We start from the raw sequence: 18,581 nt of genomic DNA on the forward strand, positions 1-18,581 counted from the left end.
CAAGACGCTGATGGGGTCCTTGTGGTAATCAGGACCTGTTGGATGCAGAGTGGCACAAGTTGGATGGCAGCAGATGGGAACAGAAGCGCCAAGCCCTGGGCACCAGCGGCTGTGTGAGGATAGGCCCTGGAGGCATCTCTCAGGCACCCAGTTGTGCCAGGCAACTTCATCCACAGGGGGACTTTGCTACAGGGGAAACGTTACAGGATCAGGCATCTGGGTGTAAAATTAGGCTGCAAACCTGTTCCAAAACCAGTCCTTGCATTTACACTCACAAGACAACTTTGCTGGCATCCTTAGGTTAATCAGACACAAGAAAACACACGCTTCTTCCCTCGCCTGACCCCAAACCCCTTCCCCGGCATGCCCAGCCCAGCAGCCCCTCACGCACCTTTGCCCCTGCCATGCAGAAGCAATTTATATCGGATCCTTTTGCCAAGAGAGGAAACGTTTTGCTTTTATTTGTCAAAGGAGTTGTCCTCCTATCTTCTGCGGACAGGCTCTGTGTCTCTGTGAGGATTTGCCTGCATGGCAAAGATTTACTCTTATTCCAAACTAAATTCAAGTCTGCAAGCTGCTAATCCAGCATCTCTACAGCAGGATAACCCATCCAGCATAACCACATGATTTCTCTGTGTGGACAAGACCTCACAGGCAGTGTGTGGGGCAGTAAGTGAAGAGGAAAAGGAAATTTTTCTCTTGGCAGCTCCCAAATTTTGGCAGATTCCTCCAGGCAGCTGCAACTCAGGGGGTTAAAAAGCAACCCCAAGCAAGGAAAGACTGAACATCGCTTCAAAATGCTGAGAAATCTTCTCATCAAAATAATGTCAGAGCCTGTCACGGTGGAGGGAAAACAAACGCGCGATACATGATGGTTCTGCATGAAATGTAAAACGCTGTTTAGTTAAAACAAAACTCTTTCAAAGCACCCGAATGGGGAAGGGGAGGGGGGGGGAGAGGCAAAGGCAGAAAGCACTCCGCTCTCAAAGCTTAAAAGATATTTAAATGGAGAAACCTGTTGAGGCGTGCACAGCCCTGTCTCCGTTTCCAGCAAGTGCTCCGCAACACCTCCGGCGCAGCGAGCGGTAATTACTGTCAGTCAAGGAGATGGGAGCCCCTTTGCCCAGAGCTCAACGGCCTTCCGCTGGCTTCGAAGCATCCCCATCCTCTGCCACAGCAGCTGCAGCGTGATGGGAGCGGAGCAGCCTTTGTGAAGCAGCCAGAAGAAGAAGAAAGTAAGAGGATATGGTGCCAAATGGATCCGTGATGAACTGTTGCCGGCGAGGTGCTGGATCCCTGTAAATGCAGCGCTTGGCCCTAGGTTTGTTTCCCATGCCATGGAGTCCAAATGCTGTTTGCAGGGAATGCACCAAAATGCTGCAGAAAGGGTGTGGAACACGGCTTTCAGCATGCCAGTGCACTGCTGTACCCCGACACAACACAGCTCAGGCTGGGCTTCTGTTCTCCAGGCAAACCTTTTGCAGACCTGGCTCTGAAGCCCAAGAGGAGACGGTAGAAGGGATGCAGACAAGAGAACTGCAGTCGATGGAGAGGATGCTACAACCTCTAGGGCTTTGTTGTCCTCCAGCCTGCTGCTGCAAAGCAGACCAGGGCTTTTGCACGTGGCTCTTTTACCATCTACACGCGGCCAAACCAATGTCATCTCCTCGTCCCTGCCTATATGTGAAACAGATCCTTTTAACAAGTAATAGTTAATAATAATTGCCCAAAAGGACACCAGCTTGGAAGACGATGACAGAAACCATGGCTAAGGAAAGAAAAAAGATCTGTTTAAAGTTGGGGAAGATCAGCATACCTGCAGAAAGAGCCTTTCATGGACATGTCTTTAATCTTTCCTGCTTCCAGACCTTAATAGCAGAACCTGATTCGAAGACTTGGTGATTGATTTCCAACCCAGACACAAAGTGACAGGCTCATTTTCGAGCATTGCACAGCTATAATTCCGTGTTTTATTTGTTATTATTTTAACCTGCTGATGGAGTGGGGCTGTATTCAAGGTAGCGGGTAACAACTCTAGCTCGAAGCATTATTTAGAGTTAGGTGTTTAGAGCAAGAGCCTCGTGCCTCTTGATATTTATGAAGAAGATGTGCCTGTAGCTGCAGTACTCGTATCTTATTTGTTTGTTGTTCAAACAAAGGATCAGGAAATTGGATGCTGTTTCTAGCGAGTGATATCATCTTAACTGTTAAGGGAAGGCCACTGGTCTTTACCTGTTTCTCCAGCCGAGAAGCGGGGAGGGTTGTCTCCAGCTCAAGGTGAACGAGTCACCTTGTGGAGTGCTTCATCTCTGCAGCCAGGGACAAACCCACGAGACAGACCAGACTCCCAGGGCTCAGCAGCATCCTCGAGCTTTGGGGCCCAACCCCATTGCCTACCACTGAACCTATCCGGTATGCCTGCCTTCTCATCTGCTGGAGCTTCTCCCCATTGCATACCTTAATTTCCCCTCTTACTTAAGCTTAAATTAACAAACCTTGCCTTGCCCACCATGGAGAAGAGTGCACAGCATTTTTTTCACTCAAAATAAGATTGTTGGAAGGAAAACCTTCCAGTCAGCTTCAGTGAGAGCCCTATTCCACCGGAGACCAGAACAAAAAATCCTGCTGTGGCTGACAGGGCTTTTGTGGGATTAGGGCCTGTTTATGTAGCCAGAACAGAGTCGTGCTGGGTTCCCCCCTTCTGTGGGCCAGGGAAGAGCCTTAGCCCCAGTCTGCCAGCTGTGAAGCTGTGCCTGGGTGGTTTTAAACCTCAGCTGACATACCTTGCCTTGCAGCATGACTCCACAAAGGAGATGGTACACAACCTCCTGCCCTCTGTGAACTCACCTGTGAGCTCCTAAATCACTCTGGCAGCTTGGAAAAGTTGATTCAGCCCGTGACACTCAGCCTGCTGCAGCAGCAGAAGCTGAGTAACAGGCTATTTGCTCAAGCAATGAAGTTTAACCTCTGCCGTGCTTCTGTAGAGCAGACAGCAGCAGCATTGTGCTCACAACAGAAAACAAGATGCAAGCAGGGATTTCTGGGTGCTGCCCAAACACCCCTGCGACAGCACTACACTAGGCACAATAGAGGATATTTTAACACAGCCCAACAGTTCATGCTGAGACATGGAACGTCTCTACGAAGTACTCAGCATCATTATTCCAGTTTCTCATTAACCGTGTAGAAGAGCAAACGCTGCCTGCCTACAAAAAGCTACGAGCTCTGTCGGGCTTTGCAGGGAAAACCAACCCATTACAGCCCAATGGGTTAAGCCAAGGCAATTTGAAGCGCATCCAGTGTTATCTGCTTCTTGAAGATCTCTCCTTTGCTAGTCTTTCATGCTGTGCCCCGGTCAGGAAGTGCAGGTACAGGAGCGCAGCCCCGGCCACGTGCTGGGCACCCCGAGCGCTGCTGTGACTCACAGCACACAGCGAGAGACACGCAACTGCTCTGCAACCTGCCAGTTTGCCAATCCAAGAATGAAAGGGGACGAATTAAATATATATATCCCACCCAAGCTGCTACCAGCTCTGTTTTGCCAGAGTGTTATTCATAAAAACAATCTCTGGTGCCAGCTCTGGTTCCCAGCCAGGGCTGCAAACTAATGAAATTGCCTTTTATACCGAGCGTGCGAACAAGCCTCCTGCCTGCAGGAGCGGGCCAGATTCCTCACTGTCATCCTTCTGGGGGTGGTGGTAGCCGGGTCCTTCTGGACTTGACAGCAAATAGGACATGGAATTGAGGGCTGAGCTAAAATTGGTGGAGCAGCTCTGAATCCTTTTCAAAGGAGATCGCAACAATGAGGTTGGTGAGGGAGCCTCGACACCCTGCAGCCATTCAGCTGGCCTGGAGGGGCCGAAGGACAGGGGAGAAGCAGAGAATTAGCAAAGTGCTTCCAAGAGGAGTGCTTAGAATAAAGACGGCCATCCTTGGAGGACAATAACCCTCAGCACTGCTCAAAGACATTCGGATCTGTTTTGTTCTCTGTGGGTTTTCTACCACCTGCAGCCCAACCAGCTTCTTAACACCACCAACGGGGCATTCAGCAACGTCCTACATTACCAGGAGCGTTACCGGACTGGGGGTGTATGGTGAAGCTCTGCTCCCTGGTGATATCCCTCCACGTTAGGACATGTGGGGAAATAAGGAGCGCTCCAGAAGGCACAGGGAAGCACGTTAACACACCCAGTAGATCACCAGTAAGCTTCTTGCCTGGTTGCAGCAGGCAGATACTTCACAGAGGGCAGAGGAGGGGAGGTTGGCCCCCCCGGGAGCCTGCTCTCACCGTGCGGTGCTGGTGTGCCCAGCACCACGCTGAAGTGGTGCACAGCCTCCTGCCCCGGAGGTGAATTCCCCAGGCTGTGCACCCAGGGTCAATTCCCCTTCCTTCATACCAGCCATAACCTTAACATCTCAGCTGTCCCAACCCAGAGATGGGGCTCTACAAGAAGCAGAGATTTTCCTGTACTGGAGAGGAAAGTCCTTCCAGGGTCTGATTGTGAGAGCTGAGGCACTTCAGTGCTATTGTGGATTCCTATCCACAAGTCAGCTGCTTAAAAACGACGTGCTGGGGCTAACTTTGAAGCACTACGTCCTTTAGTGGATCAAATCTGCAACCCGCCCGTGCTCCAGTTCTCCACTGCAGAGAACGGAAACGACAGCCCTTAGTGCTGGGAGGATAAGTGCGTTAAACCCGAGAGGGGTTCATCTACCACTATGATGGGGCTAAGAGAAGGCAGAACAGCAGAAGGGCAGCAGGGGCTAATGCTGAAGTGACTGAGATGCAGCTGAGCATCAGCTGGGCACTGCATCCTCCCCCAGCCTGACGGGCTTGGAGCCACATGCATTAAACTCTACGCAAAGCTGCAGAGCGCAGCACTCCCAGCTTGCTTCTTAGACCCAGCCTCCTCTTTTCCCTTTGCAAAGCTGCTGCCAGCCTTTTTTATTTCCACTAGACGTGGCCCTCTTGTGTTCATAAGCAAAACCTGGAGAAACTGGTAACAAACGCTTTTGAATACAAGAGGGTTATTAGAAAAAGTGGCTTTTCCACACCCTAAACTCCATTCATAAGGCTGAGGGAGCCATAGGCAGCATCCTACAGGCATCTGCCCCAAATCCCACAGGAGCAGGCTGAACATCAACACGAGCATCGCGAAGGTTTCTGGCTTCCCTCCCACCCCCACCTCCCTGCGGTTCAGAGACAAAGACTCCTCAGAGGTTTGCAGATCTAAACACGCGGTGCTTGGAAGAAATAAAACCCAAGTGCTATTATCTGAAGGGTGGAGAGGAAGGCCGGCAGCAAAGAATACAGATCAGCCTGGTGCCACTCCGCACGCGCGTGTGTGTGCACATGTGCATGAATGGCCACATGCACACCGAGGGAGCCTGCAACGCAGCTCAGATGTGCTGAAATGAAAGGAGCAGTCGTTTATATTAGGGTTTCCATAGAGACCAAGTTTGGAAAGAATTAAGGTGGAACGATTATGTATGTTTTGAAGGGCTCGAGATAAAAATAACCCTGCTACACACTGCATGGACTAATTAGACGATGATCCTTGACTTCGAGCTCTCCTCGGCGATACAGTCAAGCTGGGCTCCTGGGCTTGCCCGCACGTTCCCCCTGTTGTCCCTGCTGGTGTGCAATGGAGAATGAAGTGCCTGGGATCGGCAGCGATCCAGAGCCCCGACACCCATTTCCCTGGCAGGCTGTTACGCTCTTCAAAGGAGTCACCCGCTACCACTCTGCTAGCTCAAGCAGAAGCAATGTGTGCTCCAGCCCTTCCGCTGTCAAACCTGCTGTCACCGACAGCCAGGCAAAACACTCCGGGGTCACAACACCGGGCTTTTGCCGTAGTTTTGCAAACATAAAGAAGGAGAAAGGTAAGGAGGAGTCCAGTGACAAGCAGTGGTGGATTGCCACCAGCCGTGGCAAGGAGACACTGCCCCAGGGCTAACCCAGTTCGCTGAAACCAGCACAAAAGCACCTCCCCGGTCACAGCACGTGCTCGCCAGTTTGGGAAGAGGTGTCTGACCTCCCGGGGTTTCCAGGAGCTAAGGAGGTTAGCAGGGAATGTCACATACAGGGCAGAGAGAGGGACAGGGGGAGCATAACCTCGACACGAAATGCCCTGACATCGGTCTGGCACTGCTTTCCTACCCAGATACAAAAGAGAAAACAGAATACAAGGAAAGGGAAGACCTAAGGCAAAGAAAGGATTGGTCAAACTGGTGCTATGGGAAAAATCCTCTTTTGAAAAACTCAGAACAAAATCTTCTCAATACTGCATTTTGGAAAAAAAAAAAAAAGGCATTTTGTTTAGAACTGCAATAACAGGGTAAATGCATCCAGAAAAGCAACAGAAAGTTTTGCTTTGGTGTGGAACAAATACAACTCTTTGAGTCCAATTACTTCTACTCCTGCTTTGGCAAGGGATAATGGAAAAACTTTGTTTCAGGTGGCCTCCCCCCAATACATCACTCCTCGGTTCCCTCCAGTTAAAGCCACGAAACAAATTAGAAGTCTCATTCAGCTGTAGTCCTTAGCCAGAAGAGCAATTTCAGTGCTGCCCTCAGCCCAGCTGTCTCGCAGTCTGGCTATCTAACAAGCCACAACGACTCTCAATATATTTTTCCTAAAGCAAATTCCTAATGATGGTTATGAAAACCTCCTTATGGTTTCCCAGCTGATGCAAATGTAGCATACAGTAACCGGCCGTTCACACACCAACATTTCTAAAAGCAGCCTCTGATTTTTGGGGGCTGTGCGTGGGTCCCTTCTGAATGACCCCAGGTGGGTTTCAGGGACTAGGAGCACAACACCTTCGTAACCACATCGCCTGCCTCACACCTGAGTGCTGCTTCAAGGCGCTCCCCAAGCAGGCACCGACACCTTCGCTGTCACCGTCACTGCCTCATTTACTTTTTGATGGCTCTCACCCAAGGGCCGAGGGGAAAAAATCCCCTTTTCTCTTTAGCTTCTCTGAAGCCTGACAGACAGCGGCAAGCGATCGCAAAAAGAAGGGCTCCAGATCCCCCGTAGTTTAAGAAGGGGAATAAAACTGAACAGCTTTGATTCACAGGGTGGCTCCTGAAAGGAGCTCTTCAGACAGGATGGAGGTTTCTGCCTCTGCATCCCACTGTAAGAGCTCAGGAAGCAAATTAAGGGAACATTTTTCCCCTTGCACAGAATAATTCCGTACAACCTCACCTCTCTGAAGGCAGTGACTCCTTAAGTGTCTTTAATACAAAGGCCAACTCCTGTTCTTGGCAAGGGTAAAGTAAGCCTGGTGTAGCATCATCAGTTTCTGAGTGTGACTCGTGCTTTCCTCGGGTGCAAGTGATAAGAGACTCAAGCATCTCGTTCTGCTTCCCACGGCACCCCCTACAAAAGATCAATCCTGCCTGAGTAAAACAGAGAGCTGCAATAGCTTGAATTTAATTCAAACAGACAGCATGCTCCTCTCTGCAAGCAGCGCCAGGGCTCTGGCATCTGCAAAGGTTCAACGTGACGCAGTAAACTTGAGTCAGGCCCACAAAGACACGATCGATGAGGGCAGGAATGGGGAGGCAGGACATGTCTGGCAGACGACGCGGGCCTAGAGTGTCCTGTGTTGCTCCTTGTGTCAACACGAGGTGGGGGGGGTGTAATGTGATTTGACATGAGCAGCAGGAATACAACTTTCCTCCTTCCAAAACAGCAAGTTTCCAACTCGTCACCTGTTTCACTTCAGCCAGCGAATTGCCTGATAGATTTAAATTTAGCCTGGTCTCCTATCAAACCAGATTTAGATGATCAGTGTGCACACTCGCATACATGTACCTATACACCTCTCCCCGTCATTTAGGACTTGCTTGCCAATCCAAGTCCAATCTGACAGAGAGACGGAAGTCTCTATGAGGTTAAACCCCAAGTGACAGGGCAAAAATAGATATTTGAGCAGGGGTGGCAGACATTACAAAGAGGAAAACTGCTGAAGCGTCAGCTCAACCCTTACTACACACTAGAGAAACCACTCCAGAAGGGACTGAGCAAGAGAGCCTTGCTAGCAGGCTTTCCCCAAGCCTCGCAGGGACAAGACAGTCCAAGCTCTGCTTAGGATTTCCTTCCTGTGTTGCCTTCCCCCAGCACCCTGCTCTCCAGAGCTGCTTCCAGCTCCATCACACCTGCCAGGGTAAGCTGTTCTTCATGAGGGTTGATTACAGAATCATAGAATCATTTAGGTTGAAAAGGACCCACAACATCATCAAGTCTAACCAGCACCTAACACTAGCAAGTACACCACCAACCCACGTCCCTAAGCACCTCGTCCACGCGTCTCTTAAATACTTCCAGGGGTGGTGACTCTGCCACTTCCCCAGGCAGCCCGTTCCAATGCCTAACCACTCTTTCCAAGAAGAAATACTTCCTGACACCTAATCTAAACCTCTCCTGGCTCAACTTGTGGCTGTTATGGCCCCAACAACCTCAAAAAAGCATCCTTGACCTTGGGAGAACCGTGACACGTGCCAGGGTCTCTTCTGAAGAGCCAGTGGCACCTAACACCAATGTGCCCATTTACCGATGCACCTGAATTTCATGGGACTTGTACTGATGCTTGAGTGCAGCCTATGGGCCTGAGGTCAGAGCTCTGCAGCAGTTAGGATTGAGTTTCCAGCTGCTGTCTCCCCAAAACCAGGCCTCAGCCTCACCTTATCATCACCATGGTGCCTCCGAGCCATGGGCAGAGGTGGGCCCCCCTGTACCAGGTGCTGTACAAACACAACCTTCATGGGCTGCCTCGACTTGCTCGCCATCAGCTCAGACAATAACTTGGGCAGGAATTTCCCTGACCCTCCCGACTATGCCAGGACTTGGCCTTTTCTCAGCAATTATCTCCTGCAAGGGGAAAAAAAGCAGCTTGGCGTTCAGCTGTCAATACACGTGAAGGAGCCCGGACCCCCCCGCTTCCCTCCCACTCCGGGAAGATTAACACCAGCTGCTGCAGGTGTTGCTAGGGCTCCTGGGGAAAGAGTACAACAAAAATCCTCTGCTTGAAGGTCACCAGCCACAAAGTACCATGTGAAAGAGCGGGCAGAGCACACCAAAGATTAATGGCACTTCAAGGTTTAGATCTGTCTGCGCTGGGAGGGTCTGTGGAGAGAACCAATAAAGGCTAATATGATTTTACATACAAATGAATCATTTCAAGGAATGAAAAGCCCCGAACGAGCCTCTACGTGGCCGTGCTCCTGTCCTAAGGAGCAGGGGGAGGTATTCCCCACTGGTTTGCAGTGTGTGTAATTAAAGAAGAGAGATCACGTTTTACACAGGCTGAGCCTGTGGGTTTTTGCTGTCCTTCGCTGAGGCAATAACGCCAATGTCAAGAGCACGACTGGGGCAGCGTGGCCCCGGGCGCAGAGCAGGGCCGGGTGCCCCAGGCTCTCACCGTTGCTCTGACACAGGAGGCCATGTGGCCTTGGAGAATTAATGCCTCCTCTCCCTGTCCCTGTTAAAACAAGCACGCCGACACTGTCTTCCCTTGTAAAATGCCCTCGGAGCTAGCAAAGAGGAGTGCTGCATTACGGTTATTGCTCCATCTAATTCCTTCACCTGCCCTCCTCAAGGTAATATCTGAGCATCTCCTAGACCCGCACAAAGCGATATGACTCATGTCTGTCATATGTGACTCCTCTACAATTCCCAAAGGGAAAATTAGATATGTGGTGGCGTGTTTTGTTTTGGCAGGGTTGTTTCATGCCTGGGCTCTGTTTCTGGATGAAGGGCTCCCTGTGTGTGTTGCTTTTTTTAGCCAGCTACAGCGCTCTGCGTCTACGTGAGAGAAGTGAGGGTGATGAGCTGCTTGGAAACCAGGCAACAGGCAGCCATTTCACAGGTCAGGGGGCATTCCGGCCTGACATTCAGAGGCAAAATACGCCTGGAAGAGGCAGCTCCAGTGGCACCAAGCTAGGGAAAGCTGAGTTAGGGCTGGGCCTCTGTCCACCGAAATTCCCCTGGACTTTTATTTCTACTTTATGTCTTAACTCCTGTCCCTTTCCTGAGATTCAGGAGAGAGAAAGACAGGCGTGGAAAGCTCTCCTTCCCTCTGCTCCCACTGCCAGCTGAGGCCCTGACCTCTCTCCCTCCTGGACAGGGATGTGTCCACACATCCAGCCACAGCTCCTCTGTCTGTCCGAAGGGAAGTGATCCGGCAGCACTGCCCCTTGGTCCTCAACGTGCCACACTTGGGAGCACAGGAGATCCAAAGCAGGAGCATTGCTGGGCATCAGGAACTCTGATCTTCTCAAGCCCTCTGAGGTAGGAGAAGGTGGACAAGGTCTTCGCCCATCATTGCCACATGCAGCCCCTTTCCTGCAAAACCAGGGTGGTGTAAAGAAGCTCAGATGCAGATTCTCAAGCCTGGAGCACGGTCAGCCCAGTGCCTCCCGTGCTGTGTGGTGGCAGAGATGTGGGAGAAAAGGGGGATGCAGGATTTTTTCCTCAGAAGATGTTTGGGACTTTTATTTTTTCTTCTTTTTTCTGAAGAAATCCTTTTCTTTTCTTTTTTCTCCTTTCCGAAAGAACTTTTGCAAAAAGTACCACTAAAGGAAAAGTTTTTCATTTCAGGAACATTTCATTTTAGGATCTTTCTGAAAGCTCCAAAGAAAAGTTGAGTGCTCTGGACCCAACTTTTCAATACTCTGAAATGAGAATTTCTCCCCAACCTTCATTCTCCCTGTCATAAAAGACCTATTTCATGGCCCATTTGGATAATACTACTATTTTTTTTCCCCATTCAGATTCAAAACAAAACTCACATTTCTATAAAGCCTCGGTATTTCCTCTCCTCAGTGCAGTCTGTGCTGAGACCTCCTCGTTTTCCTGCAAGGCACCTACTGGACAGCACCAGGCGTGGATAGAGCCTGCAATGCAACAGTTAATGTGGTAATACTCCAAGGATTTTGTTTAGAGTTTTATAGCATTACATACCAGCCTTATTGGATTTAAATGGTTTAAATTAACTGGGTTATTTAATGGATTGCCCAGATTAGGCAGGAATCTGCAAAGGCTGTTACTTCAAGAAGAGCAGCAGCTGCATTGGAAGAAAAGATCTCAAAGTAACATTAATATCCTGAAGGCTTGCAAGTCCTGACAGGCCACTCCTGTCCTTTATTGACATTCTCTCATATGCATTTAGCCAGGTTTGTGTTTAGTTTAATAATCTCCTGAAAGTTTAATTGTTGCTTTATTCATCCATGACCTTTCCTTCTCATCTGGAGACATATTATTGCTAATCTACAAATTTCAAGAACCAGATTTATTTGCAAAACCAATTATTCTGCTATGCAAATCTCCTCTCTTCCTGCAGCCTGCATGAACAGGGTTTTTTACAGCCATCATAAGATATAGACACTATTCAAATATTTAAATGTAAAATTTATCTATATTTCTTTTCAAGCTTGCCCAGGTTCTATGTGGTGCAAAGTTAATTAACATCTTTAGAATCAAATGCAGGTTTCCTGACCTTGATCCAGGCCTGACAGACTTTAACCTCCAAAGTCCTCATTTAACCACAGGGGAACTGGAACTACCAGCAGAGCGGAAATCACTATCGGTAAACTTCTAATGGAGAAACACGTCCTCTCCATTAGTGTCAGACGTGACAACAACACCACTTCAGTCCCAGCGACACAGACACAGGTTTCCTGAGCTGTCTGCAGATGCCTGACCCGAAAGAGGAGCAGATAAGCACTCCGAATGAGTTTTTGCTACAGATCTTCACCCCAAAAACGTTCCTGGTGGCACTTTCCCCATGGAGCGATGCCTCTTCTCAGCCTGAGGATTTATAATCCTGCTGGCATATTGCAGGAGACAAAACACTTAGAATCATAGAATCATAGAAAAATTAAGGTTGGAAAAGACCTTCAAGATCATCTGGTCCAACCATCACCCTACTACCAATGTCACCCACTAAACCATGTCCCTAAACGCCAGGTCCAACATTTCCCTGAACACCCCCAGGGACAGTGACTCGACCACTTCCCTGGGCAACCTGTTCCAGTGTCTGACTGCTCTTTCTGAGCAGAAATGTCTCCTAATTGTTTTAATTGTTGAAGAGTAGTGCTCTTTGTTCAATTCTTTGCTTTAATTGTTGAAGAGTAGGGGCACGATGTTTCCATTTTTCCACTCACCAGGGACATCGCCCAAATGCCAGGACTTTTCAGCTCGGATGGAGGGAGGCTTGCCAGTTCCCTCAGGACCCTGGGATTCATGTCATCAGGTCCCATAGACCTGTACCTGTTTAGATTCCTCACGTGGTCTCAAACCTGCTCTTCACTTACAGTGTGTGGGACTTTGATCCCCCAGCCTCCATCTATGGGTTCAGGGAAATGAAAGACTTGGGAAGCCCGACTACCAGTGCAGACAGAGGCAAAGAAGTTGTTGAGTACCTCAGCCTTCTCCATGTCGGTCATTACCAATTACTCAGATACAGAAACTCACTCCTAATATAAGAAATTAGCCACCTATAATCACTCACACACTATTTTCACCCCTCAGTCTATTTTCACAAATGTTAAAGGTGCATGGTGGCCTTTGGGGACTCCTCCCATCACCCTGGTGCAGGAGCCCGAAGGAAGCTGGGTCCTCTCTTGTGCTCTTCCTCGAGGCTCTGCGCAGAAGGGATGCCACCTCTCGCACAAGGGCTGGGGGGTGGGAAAGAAGCGCTCACGCAACCCCTGAGAATTGGCAAGAGTTGTTTATTGCCAGGACATCTTGCAGGTAAGCCTGCAGGATGTCTGTGGTGTTTGGTGGCTCCAAGCTAATGCTTGGGATGGAGCCTGAGCAACGAGTAGGGAGCTGGGTGGGCACTCCTGCACCGCTGTTGGTGCTCTTGGATGGAAGAGAGCAACGACATGCTGCGGTAGTCCCACGTCTGTTCTGGTGGAGGTGGATCCACTTCCATTCGTTCTTCCACATCTTCTGGTGGATTCGTTTCCATGGGCTCCACAGTGCTTGGCAGAAGGATAAGCCAGTCTTTGCCTGGGACTGCCCAAATGGGATGCCTTCTATTCGGAATGTTTTCCGGCCAGGGTGCTGAACCAGGAGGTCATCCAGTTCCGCTCCCAGGACCCATGCCACTGTTGGTTTGATTTTCACGCATGGATTCGAGGCTGCCATCTGTTTTATTGCCATGCCTGGGTCCCACGCTCTGTTCTGTACCATGGGCATGCCTCTGCCCCCCACGGCTGTCTGCCTGATGCTCCTGACTTTACCCCATGCCACCGTTACGCCTATGGGAAGGCCCAGGCCCCCTGTTGCTGGGTGTTTGAGGGGGTGGCCTGTTCCCCGCGTCACTGCGGTACCTGTGGTACTGCTTACGTGTGCCTGTGGGCTGGGCACCAGAGGTCTCCTGAGCACTGATGTCTCTTGTGCTGCTGGCGCTATCCCTCCGCCCACGACAGAACAAATCTTCAGCCCTAATGCCCATGTGCGCTTTGCGCTCTGAGTGAAGGATTTCTTCCTCACATCACATCTAACCTAAATCTCCTCTCCATTTGTTCAAAGCCATTACTCCTTGTCCCCTCGCTATGCTCCCTGCTAGAGCCCAGCTCCAGCTTTCTTTCTTCTGAACTTGGGGTTGCTCAGAGGCTCTAGAGGTCTAGGGACTCGAGACCTCTTCCCAAATAATCAGTATCCACAGTACACAGCATTAGCCTTAGCTATCCCCTGCCCCAGTCTCCCCATCTCCAGTGACAGCAGGAACGCTACCTGCTTGCATTCACTCAGGTTGCAAAGATGTGAAGTGCTCCTACTCCTGCTCAAAAGCACAGCCGCTGTCCTACGACTATGAAGCATCATTACCACAATTACCAGCAAGCAAGAAATCAACATTTTTTACTAAGCCTCATGTCAGCGAACAGCATTATCAGGGAAGCTTGCACAATTAAACCATAATTCAGTGGATGGATGTTAAGTACTTTACAGATGAGCAAATTAAGAAAGCATTAGCCACAGGATTTGAGGAAGAGGTGACAAGGGTGCCAGCTAGTGACCAGTGAAGTCCTGTGTGTGCTCCCACTGCTCAGGAGGGTCCCAGGCAGCCGCAGAGGAGCAAGGAGCCACCTCGTCCCCTGGATAATTCTCAAGATGTGGAGGAGGAAGTAGAGACTAAGAGGGGGAGACTTAAAGTCAGAGGCGCTGCAGGTAATGCAGGATTATGTTTGCTGGAAAGTGTCTTTATTCCTGCTCCAGCATGCAAAATGTTTGCAGTGCTGGGTCTGGACAAAACAACCGGAGCAGCACCAGCTACAGATGGGTCCCACAGGGCCAGAAAAGCACCCCAGGCTACCAAGAGATGCCATGGTTCACTCAGCTACGTACCCACTTAGACCTGACTGAGAAAAAAAACACTCCTGATTGCTTTGCTGCAAGCTGCTAGGACAGAAATAGTTCCGTATCTTGCCAATAAATCCCCACCACCAGACTGATGGACAATGGACAACTCCAGCAGTCTTCCATTGAAATGGAATTACTTGCGGACATGAAAATAGACTGGAAATGGGTGTTGTGGGAACATCCATCTCCTGTCCCATGTGCTGACGCAGGGGAAGGAGGGAGGACGGGGACAGTTTGCTTACTTGGGATGTAACGGAGAGCTCAGTTCTTACACACTTGTGGCTACATCAGCCCTTTTCCATGGATCCCCCAGACCTCAGGGATGGGAACCGGTCATCTCCTGGCAGCCAAAGCAGTGAAGGATGCCACTGGTGTCAGGAAGCTCTGGCTCAAGCTTTATATATTTCAGATACGGGTGGCTTTAAGCTGTTTTCCACAGTCTGTGGATTGTTTCTCTTGCTCAAATAATTTAGCTTTAACCTGAGGCTGTGGGCTCAATCCTTGCTGTCAAAACCCAGTGTGTAGCTTTGCATGCAGCTCCTGCGGGTATGGGGGAATACAGCATGAATCTCTCTGACTCCTTCAAAGTCTAGCAGAGCTGCTTTATGTTTGTAGAAATCAACATAAATAAAAATAAATCTGACAGGCTTTAGTCTACATTTCTCCAGTATATCCTCCTCTGCGCTGGATTTACCTGACTTGGTTTATATCTAACAGCTTCGATACAGATATGTTTACAGTGAGACAGACCCCAATAAATATTAGCGGGGATAACGGTTCGCTCAAAAAAAACCAAAACACCATCCAAGCAAAGCAACCTGTAACATGCAGCCTACGGGCCCTGGTGAAAGCAGAGAGACAACCGAAATCCCAGGCTGGGTCTCCCAGCTGGCCCCCAGCCCGTTCCTGGGGCTGTGGTGCCAGGGAGCACACATCACCCCGTTGGGTACGTCTACCCGATGCACCCAGCAAACCCGATTGCTTTAATTAGTATTAGGAATTTAAGTTACAACCCAAATTGCTTTGTTTTCCCTGCTCTTTTAGCTTGAGTTAAGAACTACTTTTTGTTCTTCTTAGTGCAGGCAAACAAGGCTCATAAAACACTGTAATAGTGTCCAATTACACTCGGAGCTGGAAACCTTAAAGGTTCCAGCGAGAAAAGAGGCCAGGTTCCCCTGCTGCTGCATGTACCGTGTCGTGGGCATAAATGAAATGTGAATTACACCACTTTTACCAGCGTAAATGATTACAGAGGAGCAGCAATCCAAGGTGAAGCCGAGCCTTTAGTAGGTTTATTTTAAGCTCAGACACCATTAAATATGACAGAAACATGAAAGAAACTTCCCCTTGGTGACATCTGGATGAAAATGTGACTGATTTTCTGGTGCCCTGCAGCTGGACTCTGGCACCTGGACTGGGCTGGCCACGGGCAATCAGTGCTGGGATAAATGTCTCCACAAAGGGCCCGACATCGTTCGCAATAAAGGGCCAGTCAGTTTGCCAGAGTTGTTTGATATTTTTAGGTTTTTGTCACAAACGGATTCTCATCTGGCCCTGCAAAGCTGCTGGTGAGGCAGAACTGCACCGAAACTCAACTTCTAATCTAAGCGTGTCTAACCCATTAACACCGAACCTCCTGAACATCAGTGGGTAGCATTGCTCTGATCTAATGCATATTCAGGCAGGCTCAAGGCACTGAGAGAACCGGGCTGAGGTTTCACAAGATTAAAGCTTTCAGGGCAACTTCGTCCTCATTCCTCGTGCACGGCCCCTCCACTGTGCTGACGCTGCCAGCTGTAGGGCCAGGCTGAGAAACGTCTTTCTGAAATAAGGTGTCGACCTCGTCACTTCCCAAAGCCGCAACGAGCGACAGCAGCCTTTCAACTGGCATCAGCAGCTCAGCTCCTGTGCCAAAATCTGGGGGCACAGGGTCCTTTGTTTCCAGATTACACTCATCTTTTCCACTTCTCCTTCAAATGAGATGAATCTTATAACTGGCCACACAATCGGAGGTTTCCAAAACATCATTTACACAACAGGGGCTGCAGGGGGCAAAGCTATTTTTCAGGTCAATTTGTGAGTCATTTGGCATGCCAGTCAACCAAGTTTCACTCACTTGGAGACAATATATCCGAGCTATAAACCCTAACCTTGAAACATAACTCACCAACTTTAGTGAGTAGCCTGTCATCGCTGCGAGCAATGATCCTTAACCCCTTATCTAACTCTGGGGAACCATTATCTGCAGTTGTTAATTTAAGCTTGTTTTAAGTAATAAAAAAGTATTTCTTTCTGCTAAAAATGGGTCACTAATTCTACTGCTGCTTCATTATTCAGTTTCATAATAATAGTTATTTCTATTGATTTCTCATCCAATTAAAATTCAAATAAATATCACACAAGCCAATTAATACACCCACTGGCCAACTTTCCAAACATTTTCACTAGCCAGGGAAGAGCTAGAGAAGCCCCTGACAGCAATGAAGCTGAGTTTAATCCACCCCTGTTGGCAAAGTGTCTTTGAGCTGTTCACGTTAACTGTCACCCTGCCAACAGAGAGGGTGCCAGACAGGGACAGCCAGGCTGCATGGGACAACCGTATGGGATGGAGCATGGCATTGTCCTCACCTCACCTATGGATGTTGTCTTCCTCCTTTAAGCAGTCTCTCTCGAGCAGCATCCTTCAAGTCCACTTAGTTTTATTTTGCACATAAACATGCGTGGGCTGGTTTGCATCCCTGCCTGGGCAGCCACTGCTTGCTGCAAGGCAGTGAAGGTTGGAGGCAGATGCTGGCAGTAAGTAACATCAGCCAGGAAGGGGCCCAAACGTGCTGCTCACAACTATCAGATAACACAGCAATGTTCCCTCGCAGCAGCAGGCTCCAGTAGTCTGAGAACAATGAGACCAGGCATCAGTCACCAATATTTAGAGTAGAAAAGTTCCAGCAAACAAAAGCTGGCTGACCAGGTTGGGAATATAATCATCCACAAACTTCTGAGGCTAGCACAATGACCACAAAACCCTCAAGCGATCCATCTGTCAGCTGGGAAGATGTAATTCAGACACTGAATGGAGTCACACTAGTGGACAGCTCTATGGGAACCAATTTACTTGAAGAAGGAAGAGAGTTTAATCAGTCAGGGCTCAAAAGGCATGTAACTCATGTCAGAGGAGAGCAAAACTGATTGTACACTCATCACAGGTGAACAAAAGATCAGGGAAGACAAAACAATTACAAGCAGATAATGAAATGGATACTCAGCAGCACAGACAGTGCCTCACGAGGTGTAAATCTGAGCTAACCACGTTTGGAGCAGTGGGAGTGCAGGAAGAAGGAGGAGCAGGAGCTGCCAAGCGGGCAGCAGCACTGGGTGCCGGGCAGTCGCTCCGTGCCACCGCGTCCCTACGTGCTGGAGTCCCCCCTGGCTCCACGAGAGGGATGACCCAGACCCAACGCTGCCCTGGAGACGGTGTGGTCTGGCAGCCAGCACCTCTCCAAAGCTCCTTTGGGGCTCACGCTGCAAACACCAAAAAGTGGAGGAATGTTGAACCCACTTCCAATCCCAGCACAGTTCAAAACCAGTTTTAGGGTGGGCGGTCCTGCTCTGCTGGAGACCCGGCACTTGTTTTGCAAGGATACAAACCACTGTTCGTCAAAACACCGTCTCTGAAGAAATAGTTGCCCCAGGGAGCCCCGAGACACAGTCAGGGGGAGAGGCGGATTAGAGGAACCCGTCTCATTTTGCAGCGAAGCAGCTGGGAATGTGCACACACCGTGGGCGACGACGACTCAGCTGAGACAGGTTACAAGCAGCTGATGGAAAGGAATGTCTCAAACTGCTCCCTGTACCGACACAGACATCCGGCAGGATGCTTGCTCTGCTTTTCTAGCACCTTGTAGAGCACAGAAAAAAGGAGTTGGGCTTTTCCACCCCCACGCGTTTTTTTTCCTCCCTTCTTTTTACCAGCGGGGCTGAAAACACCAATTGTCCTTTGCACGCAGTGGGTCATCTCAAACCCCGTGTGGTACTTGGGATCCTGGAGCCAGGGGCTGTGGGGGCCGTGCAAAGCCCCGAGCAAGCAAGCTCGCAAACAAGCTGCACCCTCACGCGAAGTCTGGGACTTTGCAGCTCTCGGTAGGGTTGCAAGGGGCACTCGCTCCCCTGCTGCTGCTTTGCTGTGCCCCGTCGCAACAGCCGCAGT

General features: G+C 49.6%; 1 long non-coding RNA gene across 2 annotated transcripts in view; it reads right to left on the reverse strand.

Annotated features, from left to right (window-relative positions):
• Positions 1–15,541: 15,541 nt before the first annotated feature.
• Positions 15,542–18,581, reverse strand: part of LOC121060055 — a 31,589-nt gene continuing 28,549 nt past the window's right edge. For both annotated transcript variants that reach the window (XR_005814731.1, XR_005814732.1), the window contains exon 4: positions 15,542–17,267. This is a non-coding gene — a long non-coding RNA (uncharacterized LOC121060055). The remainder of the gene's footprint in view (positions 17,268–18,581) is intronic.

This window comes from Cygnus olor, chromosome 26 (genome assembly GCF_009769625.2).
Source record: "Cygnus olor isolate bCygOlo1 chromosome 26, bCygOlo1.pri.v2, whole genome shotgun sequence".
Classification (NCBI taxonomy): domain Eukaryota; kingdom Metazoa; phylum Chordata; class Aves; order Anseriformes; family Anatidae; genus Cygnus; species Cygnus olor.